This window comes from Podarcis melisellensis (genome assembly GCF_964234715.1).
Source record: "Podarcis melisellensis genome assembly, chromosome: 9".
Taxonomy (NCBI): Eukaryota; Metazoa; Chordata; class Lepidosauria; order Squamata; family Lacertidae; genus Podarcis; species Podarcis melisellensis.
The window spans coordinates 1,583,596-1,597,070 of NC_138541.1; the positions used below are offsets into that span (position 1 = coordinate 1,583,596).

General features: G+C 48.5%; 1 long non-coding RNA gene across 1 annotated transcript; it reads right to left on the bottom strand.

Moving 5' to 3' along the window:
- Positions 1-4,950: 4,950 nt before the first annotated feature.
- Positions 4,951-13,057, bottom strand: LOC309377874. Its single transcript, XR_014171752.1, has 3 exons — positions 12,802-13,057; positions 10,779-10,841; positions 4,951-4,991 (listed from the first exon to the last, which is right to left on the bottom strand). It is a non-coding gene; the product is annotated as an uncharacterized lncRNA (long non-coding RNA).
- Between the last annotated feature and the right edge of the window lie 418 nt (positions 13,058-13,475).

A 13,475-nucleotide genomic window follows, 5' to 3' on the forward strand; every position in this document is an offset into this window, starting at 1 on the left:
ATTGTAAGTGAGCTGGAACTGGTCTGTGACCATAATAATAAAATTCAATTCAATCCTAGAATGCATAGAGTAGTCCAATCCCCTGCAATTCCCTGAGGAATCTCAGCTGAAGCATCCATGACAGGTGGCCACCCAATCTCTGCTTAGAATTCTTCAAGGAAGGAGAGCAGCCAGTTCTCTGGCCATTGCATTTTGGAGCTAGTTTCCAAGTCATCACCTTTTTTAAAAATACAGTTTCAACTGAGAATTTTCAAGAACAGAAACACAGGAAAAGGGGAAAACAGGCTGTTCAGTGAAAGTCATCGGGAGCCTTACAAAATATTAAGTACAGAAAATAGGCCCGTCTGGCAGTCAGGAGCAATGAAAGAACAAATCATTCAGCACAACGTTGAGCAAATAAAATTTCCAATGTAAGTATGGATCAAATTGCCATTTCTCATGTGGGGATTTAGGGAAGTGGGGGGAGGTGGGGGGGAGGGGGACAAATTAAATAGCATTCAAAGAGTCTCTCCAGAATGAGGCCTGGGACCCAAAGCCTTTGCACTGCTGGCTGAGGGGTTAATAAAGGACAAAAATGGAGAGTGGACATCAGCAAGGGTCAGGCTTGACCGGGCCCATCAGTTGTTGAATATTTTGTGGGAATGTTCAGGGGTGCAGGGGAGGATATATATATTGTTTGATTATAGCCTTTCCAACTTGTGTTAAGAAGTTCACAATTTAGCAGAGTAACATTCCCCTTTTTAAACTCAGCGGATGCATTTGCTCAGGCTCACTGAAGCCTCTATAATAACTGTTCTGGTATTTTCCCCTTATTCCGATGGAGAACCTACAAAGGACTCTACAAGGGCTCTTGTGTCCCCCATAAGGGAATAAGGGAAGATTTTCCTTTATTACAATGGGAAGCCCACAAGCAGAATTTGAGCACAAGAGCCCGTTCTCCTCTTTTGGTTTTCAGAAACAGGTATTTGGAAGCATTGCTGCCTCAATCTGTGGAGGCAGAGCAGAGCCACCGTACTGATAACTCTCTGCTCCTCCAAGAATCTGTCCAATCCCCTTTTAAAGCCACCTGGGTTGGTGGACCTCACTGCCTCTTGTGGGCATGAGTTCCATAGTTTAACTCTGCACTGCCTGGAGAAGGAGTTGCTTTGGTCTGTCCCAATTCTTCCAGCTTCCTTCAATGCACAAGAGTTCCAGTGTTACTGCCTATCTAGGGTATTTTATTTATGTATGGAGGTGCTTTTGCCTTATGCTGATCTATGACCATATTAAAGATTTTGGTTGGAGTGAGAGATGGAGGAAAGCTTTTCTCTTCCCACTTTCTCTGCTCCATGCATAATTTCCTAAGCTTCTTTCATGTCAACTCTTGCTCATCTTTTCTCTGAGCATAGATGTCCTAAAAATTGCAACTTTCCCTGAAAGGGGCCATTGCTCCATTCCTTTTCCGAACCATCTCCAACTCGACAACATCCTTTTTGAGGTGAGTCAACTAGAGCTAGACTCAGTATTTCATGTGGGAATGTTCAGGGTTGCAGGAGAGGTTTTGATAATATCCTTTTCCAACTTGTGTTAACAAGTTCACAATTTAGCAGAGTATCATTCCCCTTTTTAAGGTCACAGCGGATGCGTTTGCTCAGGCTCGCTAAAGCCTCTATAATAACTGTTCTGGTATTTTCCCCTTATTCCCTCATAAAAGATAAGACACGACACAATCTTCTATAAAAGTATAAAAAGGTTTACTCACACATCATTCTGTTCACAGTCGGATCCCAGAAGGCCGACTTAGCTTAGAAAAGTAACATATACCTAGAAACTATCTCATAAGGAGACAGTCCCTTTGTCCTCTCTTGTCTGGAGGCCAAGAGAGCATCTTTGGCTAAGCAGATGTTGCTTCTTCAATGAAAGTAGTTACAGATGGCTGCCCTGCCCTGTGCTGTTGTTGTTACCTGCACAGGTGAGGCCACGCCCACCTCTAGTCACATGCGGAGGAAGTCTGTCCCAGCCCAGAAGGAAACAGGAAGTTTACCTGCTGGCTGGACAAACATTCCTCCCCATGTGTAAACATGTTCGCTCTAGGAATGTTGTACTTGACAACTCTTGTGTTTCACATCCCACATTTCAAATAGACTGCCTAGAGGCCCCCCACAGGCAATTTCTCGCTGCAGAATCCGACCTTGACAAAGCCCTGAATGAGTGCGGACTAATGGCTTCATGATGAACCATGTTGCTGTACCATTTGAAGCAATTCCATCCAGCTCTTTCAGCAACTGGACGAGTAAATTAGCTTGGAGTTTAGAACTGAAGGTCTGGTACTCCCATTCCTTCCTCTTTCCTATGTCTGTGGAGCACATCAGAGCTAATCTGAGCCTTCTCTCTCTCCCCCCCCCCCATATAAAGTTATTAATCATTTTCCGCTGCACCAACCCCTCACACATTTTTTCAAAACTGTAAAAGGGATATTCTGTAACAAGAAGTTTGTTTTAGGGACCACATTCATTCTAACAGCCATCCCTTTTCCTGAAAAAAATAGATTTTAAAGGCCATTGAAGGGAACAATCTTTTAATAAAATTAAACACTCGAATGTTACACAGCTCAGAGTGTGTGTGTTACATTTCCTGTCATTTTTTGGTTCTTAATCCATGAGATAAAAGTCTAATAATTCACTTTTGGGTGGGTGGGGAGATCTTGTAGCCAGTTTATTTAAAACTAGTACACACCTCAGAACTTCTGCCGAGGAACTGACAGGCCTGTAGTAGTTTCGCACCCAGCTTTATCATTCTGGTGATTCCAAAAACATGTGTAAAATTTTCAAGAATGGCCCAGTTTGTGAATCCTTGGCTTTTCCTTCCCCTTCTGGACAGCGGATGTGAGGAGAGAGTCCAGGGGAGACTTCCGCAGGGCGCCCCCAGTTTGAGAGCCGCCATGGCTTGTTGAAGGTCAAATGCATCAGGACAAATGGCATACAGAATCATAGAAATGGCAGAGGCAGCATGGTCTAGTGGTTGGAGTGTTGGACTAGGATTAGGACCCGGGAGACCAGGGTTCGAATCCCCACTCAGCCATGAAACTCCCTGGGTGACCTTGGGCCAGTCATTGCCTCTCAGCCCAACCTACCTCACAGGGTTGTTGTATTCCACCTTGAGCTCATTGGAGGAAAAGGTGAGATATAAATGCAATAAATAAATAAACGGAGTTTGAAGGATCCCCAAGAATCATCTAGTCCTGGGATGTCCAACAGGTTGATCGCGGTCTACTGGTCGATTCCCTGGACGTTTAGGTAGATTGCGGGCGATCGCTGGCCCCTCCATCCGGCCCCGCCTCCTCGTCCCGTCCTCCAGATCGCTGACTGCTTCATTAGCGATCTGTTAATTGAGGTTGAATCCTGACAAGACAGGGACTGTTTTGGGGGGACAGGAGGCGGGCAGGTGTGGAGGACTCCCTGGTCCTGAATGGGGTCACTGTGCCCCTGAAGGACCAGGTGCACAGCCTGGGAGTCATTTTGAACTCAGTTGTCCATGGAGGCACAGGTCAATTCTGTGTCCAGGGCTGCTGTCTCCCAGCTCCATCTGGTACGCAGGATGAGACCCTCCCTGCCCACGGACTGTCTGGCCAGAGTGGTGCATGCTCTGGTTATCTCCCGCTTGGACTACTGCCATGCGCTCTACGTGGGGCTACATTTGAAGGTGACCCGGAAACCACAACTAAACCAGAATGTGGCAGCTAGATTGGTGACTGGGAGCGGCTGCTGAGACCACATAACACCAGTCTTGAAAGACCTACACTGGCTCCCAGTACGTTTCCAGGCACAATTCAAAGTGTTGGTGCTGACCATTAAAGCCCTAAGCGGCCTTGGTCCAGTATACCTGAAGGAGCGTCTCCACCCCCGTAGTTCAGCTCGGACACTGAGGTCCAGCGCCAAGGGCCTTCTGGCGGTTCCCTCCCTGTGAGAAGTGAAACTACAGGGAACCAGGCAGAGGGCCTTCTCGGTAGTGGCACCCGCCCTGTGGAACACCCTCCCATCAGATGTCAAGGAAATAAACAACTAACAGACTTTTAGAAGACATCTGAAGGCAGCCCTGTTTAGGGAAGCTTTTAATGTTTAATAGATTGTATTTTAATATTCTATTGGAAGCCGCCCAGAGTGACTGGGGAAACACAGCCAGATGGGCGGGGGCAAAAATAATAAAATATTTATTATTATTATTGATGAGCAACTTTTTTCATCTATTCCTTTGCCCTGATCAATCACCTGTTTAAAAATAGAACGTTCCTCCCTTAAAAAACAAAGCTCAACTGCTACGACCTGAACCCCAGAAAGGGTAGATCACTTTTTAATTGTTCGAGTAGATCACAGTCTCTTGGAAGCTGGCCGTCCCTGATCTAGCCTAACTCCCCGCATCCCTCTCCCAGCTCTCAGTTTCTAGATCCCTTTCCATCAGAATTTGACCTCGAGCCTGCTTTGGTGAACCATGTGCGGGGCTTATGTTGGGAGGAGAGACAGGAAGAGCGTGACCTTGGGGTTCTTCTGGACTCCTCAGTGCCTTTTGATACCGCTAGCCAGAGGACCAATTTGGATGAGCCAGAGGTTAGGAACCTTGGACCAGGGACCAAAAGTCTGCAGTTCTTCTCAGCCAGATACCCAGAGGACACCTCCATCTCTTTGGCTGTGGGCCTGGATGCTCATTCTAATTTATTTCCTCACACCCCGCCCCATAAAATTTATGAACCACCTGAACGTAAAGAAGAACCTCAGAGCCATTTACAAATAAAAGACAAAGCAATGAAATTATCAATAAGGACAATGAACAACGACAATCTGAAACTTTCCAAAAGCTAAACCAGCAAAAGACTAAGAACAGAGGGAAACTCGCATTGACTCTCCAGCTGGACTTGCCTGAACAAGAATGTCTTTAGCAAGCGCCGGCAAGAGCTCAGCAAAGGCACCTGCCTGACGTCAAGAGGCAGGCAGTTCCAAAGGGCAGATGCTGCCACACTAGAAGACTGAGAGATGTGGAATGAGTGTTAGGTGGCACCAGGGGCAGGTCGCGGGGGCATCTTATAGATAGATTCTTTATTGTCATTACACAAGTGCAACATTGCACATGTGCAACGAAATTGGATGCCATCCCTTAAAACAACAAAAGCTATGGGGCAAGGTGATCTTGTACTTAATACATACATACAACATACATACATACATACATACATACATACATACATACATAAGTTTTTATTTATACCCTGCCCTTCCCGGTTCAGAAAACTGGGTTCTGGGCGGCTAACAACAAATTTAAAACACTTAATTGTAATACAACATAGAAGCAGCATAAAATGCAGTATAAAAGCACGAATAACAATAAAATTCAAAGTTCAAAAATCAATTTGGGGAAAATCCATCCAATAAACATTAGCTAGTCCCCTGGGCTAGCTGGCTGAATTGGTCCTACTTGGGCCAGCGAGGATGCCAGGGGAGAATTAGCTGTGGGGTCCCAGAGTGGGTGATCTTCATATAAGGGGAGGAAAGAGAAGGGGAATAAAAAATCAGGCTGAATTCAAATTAAAGGCCAGGCGGAATGGCTCTGTCTTACAGGCCCTGCGGAGGTGGTTAAATCCTGCAGGGCCCTGGTCTCATGGGACAGAGCATTCCACCAGGTCGGAGCCATCACTGAGAAGGCCCTGGCCCTGGTGGAGGAAAGTCTGGCTTCCTTAGGGCCCGGAACCTCTAAACTATGGTTATTCATTGACCTTAAGGTCCTCTGCAGGGCAGACCAGGAGAGGCAGTCCCATAAATACAAGGGCCCTAATAATAATAATAAATAAATAAATAATAATAATAATAATAATAATAATAATAATAATAATAATAATAATTTATTTATACCCCACCCATCCGGTTTCCCCAGCCACTCTGGGCGGATCCCAACAGATAAAAAACAGAATAAAACATCAAACATTAAAAACTTCCCTAAACAAAGCTGCCTTCTAAAAGTCTGTTAGTTGTTTATTTCCTTGACATCTGGTGGGAGGGCGTTCCACAGGGCAGGCGCCACCACCGAGAAGGCCCTCTGCCTAGTTCCCTGTGACCTCACTTCTCGCAGGGAGGGAACCCCCAGGAGGCCCTCAGAGCTGGATCTCAGTGTTCGGGCAGAACGATGGGGGTGGAGACGCTCCTTCAGGCTAGCTCAGTTGGTGAGAGCCTGGTACTGATAACGCCAAGGTTGCAGGTTTGATCCCCATATGGGACAGCGGTGTATTCCTGCATTGCAGGGGGTTGGACTAGATGGCCCTCAAGGTCTCTTCCAAGTCTTTGGAATCTCTTTGGAATCTTCTTCTTCCACCATCGCCACAGAAGAGGCAGCCCCAGCCGCCTCCGTGCCTGGAGAGACCCTCCTCTCTCTCCCCACCATGCTAATTTATGGCCACAGGCCGCTCTCGGAATTCCTCCGAGAGAGGGGTGGCGGTGATTTATTTCGCAGCAACCTTGGCAGCCTTCCGCCGGGAGCTTTTATCATAATTACAGGTGTAAAATGTCAGGGTCCGTAATTTCTCAAAGAAATTGCGGGGATTACATTTCTCTTCCTGAACACGCCAGGCATTTGATGTGCAAACCCAGCGGCTCTTAAACAGACGTCTGACTGACAGAGGAGACGGGCGTGAGATGCTTGTGCACTCTAGCATGGCGGGCAGGAGGCAACCCCGCCCCAAAGCCAGGCCTGCATGTGCTCCCCGGGCCCCGATTCTCTGGAGGCGCTCCCTGCCTCCTGGCCTCTGTCCCAGGCAGACCCCTGGCCCTGACCTGGCCTCCTCCTTCCTGCCTTTGGGGGAACGTCAGGTGAAAATGCGCCTGGGGGGCAGAGATGCTGGAGCCTGTGGCTCTTGCGAGGTCTCCTCCCATGGCACCCTACCCTTCCATCTCTCACAAGGGTTGCGCCTTCTCACTAATGTGCTCAAAACAATGCGAGACTTCAAAAAGTGCTATCATTAATATATATATCCTGCCTTTGTCCTGACAGCAACTCAAGGCAACTTACAGATAGAAACAGCTAAAGATGGAGGGCCCAAGGAGAAGGGGACGACAGAGGACGAGATGGTGGGACAGTGTTCTCGAAGCTACCAGCATGAGTTTGACCAAACTGTGGGAGGCAGTGGAAGACAGGAGTGCCTGGCGTGCTCTGGTCCAGGGGGTCACGAAGAGGTGGACACGACTAAACGACTAAACGACAACAACAAAACATGGAAGGAAAAAAGCATTAAAATCAATTAAATACCATTTTTGTGTGTGTGTGTGTGTGTGTGTGAGAGAGAGAGAGAGAGAGAGAGAGAGAGAGAGAGAGAGAGAGAGAGAGAGAAATCTACTAAAACCGGGCTTGAGTCCCTCTCAGGCGGGTACTGTTGCCATTCTAAGACAACGAGGGACGTGTTCATGGTGAACTCCGGCACCTCTTTTTCTAGAATTTTTGTTGTTGATTCAGGGTCAGCACCAACACTTTGAATTGTGCTCAGAAACGTACTGGGAGCCAATGCAGATCTCTCAGGACTGGTGTTATATGGTCTCAGCGGCCACTCCCAGTCACCAGTCTAGCTGCTACATTCTGGATTAATTGCAGTTTCCAAGTCACCTTCAAAGGTAGCCCCACGTAGAGCGCATGGCAGTAGTCCAAGCGGGAGATAACTAGAGCATGCACCACTCTGGCGAGACGGTCTGCGGGGAGGTAGGGTCTTAGCCTGCGTACCAGGTGGAGCTGGGAGACAGCTGCCCTGGACACAGAATACCATTCCTGCAACTAGATGACTCTTGGTGTCCCTTCCATCTCTTCCATTCTATGATCCTATGACCTCTGCTTTGCACTGACTGGAGGTGGCTCTCCAGAGTTTGGGGCATTGTCTTTCCTGGCCCTGCCTGAGATGCCATTGGAGATTGAACTGGTGGACCTCCTCCTCCAAGCAGATCTTGAAGGAGGAAGATCGGAAGCTGCTGCCTCACCCCTAGCCTGAATTCTCCTACTAAAGCTACATTTCTCGCAGTTCTGATGTGGAAACCAGAGCTATGAGGAACCCGGTCCCAACAGCTGGATCTTAAAATATCCATTTGACTTCTTGCACCATGGATTGGGCACGCTAAAAAAAGATCAACATTTCTCAAAAAGATAAATAAACTCGCAGAGCTCTCGGAGTCGTGTTACAAAGACGCCTGGAAGTTCGGCGCGCATTAGGGAGCACGCTCAGGGCTGCAGGACACCCCTTCCCAACCAAAACAGCCGCCACTTTGAGCCTGAGACATCTCTTCCTCCGTCGCAGGAGCGACTCCTGTTGCTCAAACCCTGTCGGATGCCGAGGATCCCAAAGGGAGCCATCGGGACCTGCCGGGACAGAAAGGCTCTCTCTCTCGACCTTGCTGACGTCTGAGATGCTGTTTCATCGGCGGCCTCTTCTCCCGCTCCATCTCACGACCACAAGGAGCACAGGGTTATCCCAACATGTTATAATACACTCTGGGGTGTCTTATTACTTGAAATATGCTGCACAAATATAACTCGGGTAGCTTATCTTGGCCCGGCTGCGTTCTATAAAAAGTCTCCCAGCGCCGGACTTGGGGGCTCCCTCCTTGTTCCAGGAGAATCTGTTGCCTCCCTCTCCTTCCAGAGTTATTCCGACCAGAGTTTTTCCTCTCTCTCTCTCCCTCTCTGTACTCCGTGTTTTCTCTGGGACTACCAGAAGTCAAGCTGCCGGTTTTGTGGGCCACCTGGGGGCCGGAACGACAAGCCCTTTTGGCTGCTGCTACCGTATCTCATAGGGACACGGGTGGCGCTGTGGGTTAAACCACAGAGCCTAGGACTTGCCGATCAGAAGGTCGGCGATTCGAATCCCTGTGAAGGGGTGAGCTCCCATTGCTCGGTCCCTGCTCCTGCCAACCTAGCAGTTCGAAAGCACATCAAAGTGCAAGTAGATAAATAGGTACCACTCCGGTGGGAAGGTAAATGGTGTTTCCATGCACTGCTCTGGTTCGCCAGAAGCGTCTTAGTCCTGCTGGCCACATGACCCGGAAGCTGTACGCCGGCTCCCTCAGCCAGTAAAGCGAGATGAGCACTGCAACCCCAGAGTCGGCCACGACTGGACCTAATGGTCAGGGGTCCCTTTACCTTTTACTGTAGTTCATTGGCCCTGAATTGCCGGAAGACAGAGAAAGGAAGGGAGGCTCAAACTGGCCAGGAAGCCCCAATCTCTGAGCTGGAAGCCCTTCCTCTCCCCAATGCGTTTTGGGCATGGCCGGGTGCAGCGGTGAAAGAAAATGTCAGGCAAATGGCACCTGGGGAGGAGTCAGTTGGAGAGTCCGGCAGAAATGCAGGTAGACTGGAGGGCTGGAGTTTTGTGATGCAGAATCTGCTGGTTTCTCTTGATAGCAAGGTGTTCGGGTGAAGAAAGTGGAGCAGTTTGTTGGTGGCACAGGATTGGCCCTGCCAGGTTACCTTTTTGCACAGATCAAGAGGGGTTTGGCTTGCAACACTTGTGCCCCATGCGGAACTGACTGTTGGAAGACTCAGCACAGACAAAACTATTTACGCAGCACAAACTATGGAACTCTATCCCCCAGGAGGCAGAGATGGCAGAGAGGACTATCAATGGCTGCAAGGACTATTGATACCTGCTAGCCAGGATTTCTATGCTCTGCCCTCCACAGCTGGTGACAGTAATGCTCCTGAATAACACTTACTGGAAACCACAGGAGGGGAGAAATAACAAAATATAATAATAATAATAATAATAATAATAATAATAATAATAATAATAATAATAATAATAATTTATTATTTATACCCCGCCCATCTGGCTGCGTTTCCCCAGCCACCCTGGGCGGCTTCCAACAAAGTATTAAAATACAGTGGTCTGTTAAACATTAAAATCTTCCCTGAACAGGGATGCCTTCAGATGTCTTCTAAAAGTCTGGTAGTTGTTTTTCTCTTTGACATCTGGTGGGAGGGCGTTCCACAGGGCGGGCGCCGCTACCGAGAAGCCCCTCTGCCTGGTTCCATGTAACTTGGCTTCTCGCCATGAGGGAACCGCCAGAAGGCCCTTGGTGCTGGACCTCAGTGTCTGGGCAGAATGATGGCGGTGGAGACACTCCTTCAGGTATACAGGACCGAGGCCATTTAGGGCTTTCAAGGTGAGCACCAAAACTTTGAATTGTGCCTGGAAACGTACTGGGAGCCAATGTAGGTCTTTCAAGACTGGTGTTATGTGGTCTTGAAAGAAAGTGGTCTTGTGCTCGAATCCTGCCTGTGGGTTCCTCATAGAATCTGGTGGGCCACTGGCCTGATCCAGAGGGCTCTTCTCATGTTCATACCTGGAACATGCCAGGAAGCAGGTGAAGGACTTGGAGGAGACCGAGACATGCTATAAGGACACGTCAAAGGAGTTAGGGAGCCTTTAGCCCAGAGGAGGGGCAGGTTCAGGACAGGTTCATTGCTCACCTTCCAATGTTTGTTGCCATGTGGACAAAGGAAGAGCTTTGTTTCCTGTTGCTCCTGAAGGGAGGGTCCTGTTCACAAGAAATGGGATTTGGACTAAATATTAGGAAGCGCTGCCTGACGGGGCAAATTGTTGAATGGTGACCCATCTTGGAAGGCAGTGGACTTCATTGTAGGGGAAGGGTCAAGCAGAGTTTGGATGCTGGAAAACGGGATTTCCGAATCGGCATTTGTGTGCATGTGGGGTGAATTTAGATCTCCTTTGAGGCCCTTCCAACGCTACAATCCTTCCATTCTAATCTATGATTCCACACCTGCAGTTTTGTCCTCCAACCAGCAAGCTCTGATGGTGCTGGAATCAGGGGCCGGGTGCTGATCTGCGAGGGACGGAGAGATGAAAGGGATTCAACATCTCCTGGCAAGTTCAAAACTGATGCACTGATCACTCGTCTAGTCCTGGGATTAGGGATGATGTAAACAGCAGCCAGGGGTGTTGACATGCTCCCCGGTGACACCCGGTGACTTGTGAATGACCCGAGAAAGCCAACAAGGGTGTGTGGGGCTGGAACACCCTGGAAACCTGTGTTCTGAGTAGACGCTGACTGTCATCTCAGGGAACCTTTCCTGACAAGCTTGAGATAACAAGCCTCCGAAAGCTGGTTCTGGAAAACAGATCTGGACTCTCCGGCGAAAACGTTAATGATGCCCTCCTTTTGTTCCTCATGCTTTGTTCCTCACTTCCTTTCCTTGCCCAGTCTCTGGAAGGAAGGTGGTGTGCACCTGGGCCCCGTTCTGGTTTCGGGTTTTTATTATTCCGTTTTTATTTTGTTTTTCAAAAAGATCTGTTTGACCTCCCCATCCACTTCAAAGGTGGAAGGCCTTCTCCGCAGGCGAGCTTTACAAGGATCTTAACAACCCCTGCGATTATTCCTGAAAGGAAAGAAGCTGTTTTCTTGCTCCTAATCAACATGGATCTGGCGAGCGACGCAGGCCAGCATCTGGAGTTTTCCACATGTCAGCTAATAGCCGTATCCTATTTTACAATTGGGGGGTATTCCCAGCGCAGGCTCCCGAGACTGGGCCCTTCGCTTTGTTATGCTTCCAACCCTCAGGTCTGGGCATTCTCTGCTGATTTTTAAAGGCCCCTGGGGGACTTCAGCACATCAACTTCTGTTCCTGCGCCGTGCAGGAGGGCGCATGCTCCCCAAAGCCTCGGCTCTGGAGCGGGTGAGGTCATTTTCGATCCCAGAATAAACTTCCATTTATCTCGCAACCACAAACCAGCGGGGACGAAAGATGCTCGGGAGAAACCGGAATGTTTTCTCCACATGCATCTCACTGCTCTTTCCAGAGTAGCTCTCTCTCTCCCTCCAAACCACTGGAGGGGAGCTGCCTGCCCCCAGTCTGGCAACCGGCAGGCGCAGACTATCCACCAGAGAGAAGCCTTCTTGGTGAAAACCACAGCCCCCATAATTGAAAACATTTCCCCTCGCTCCCCTTTTGCAAGCCCCTCTCTGGCGGCTTTCGAGAGCTGCTTTCTCCATTGCTCCCGGCTTGTTCAAAATTTGCCTTAGGGCAGAGAGAAGAAACTCCATATTGCATCTGCAGCCTGCCAACGGTTTGACCTCACAAGGTCAGGTTGAAGGTGCTGGTTTTGACCTTTAAAGCCCTATGCAGCCTAGGACCCTCTTACCTATGGGACCGCCTCTCCTGGTATGCCCCACGGAGGACCTTACTGTCCACAAATAACACTTTGGAGGTCCCAAGCCTCAAGGAGGTTAGATTGGTCTCAACTAGGACCAGGGCCTTTTCAGCACTGGCCTCGACTTGGTGGAACTCTCTGCCATAAGAGACTGGGGCCCTGAGGGATTTGACATCTTTCCGCAGGACCTGCAAGACGGAGATATTCCACCTGGCCTTCAGCTTGGACTCACTCTGACCCCTTATATGGGATTTGGTATATACATTTTCTCTCGGCTTTTTTGCTGGCCCATGTCAGACCAGCATGGATAGCTGGCTCGGGTGAATATCTGATGTTTCCACCCTTTTTGGTCTTGATTTATGAGCTATTACTAAAATGAAGCTGTATTTTAATTAACTGGGTTTGGGGTCCCCCCCTTTTCCCTAATATGTTTTATTGTAATTTATATTTGGTGTTAGCCGCCCTGAGCCCGGCCCTGGCCAGGGAGGGCGGGGTAAATATTATTATTATTATTATTATTATTATTATTATTATTATTATTATTATTATTATTATTATTTTGAACAAGCATGCAATTAATTGTTACTGTTTTGAGCTTTATTATGTTACTGTCTTCCTTGGTGGGTCGTACAAACCTCTATTCTGAGTAATGCTTTTTTATGGGGTAGGGGGCCCTGGGGGTGTGTTTATGGAAGCAAGGAGATAGGGGCCTGAAAAAGTTTGGGAACTGCTTCTCCCATCACCACTATTGTAACTTTCCAGAGAGTTGCAGCTTTCCCGTTCTTGCTCTGCAAAGAGGGGAAGAGTGAGTCTTCTTCCCAGAGTTCACAAGTGTCTCCATAAGGAGAAGAATGGTGCCAGCCACTTGTACTTCTCAGAGGATGCAGTTTTCCTGGGGAACCAGAGAAGAGGTTGCTTATAAATTACAATAATCTTTATTGTCATTGTCCCATACAGAACAATGAAAATGAAAAAAATCTACATCAGACATCCAAAAACCATCACGCCTGCTATCCCAGCTATCCCAGCCTGGTTAGTCCCCCAAAAACTCTGATACCCCATAATTAAATGCAATATACTCCCATAGAGACTACCTTAAAAGGTAAAGGGACCCTTGACCATTAGGTCCAGTCGTGGCCGACTCTGGGGCTGCTGCGCTCATCTCGCTTTACTTGCCGAGGGAGCCGCCATACAGCTTCCGGGTCATGTGTCTAGCAGGACTAAGCTGCTTCTGGCGAACCAGAGCAGCGCACGGAAACGCCGTTTACCTTCCTACCAGAGCGGTACCTATTTATCTACTTGCACTTTG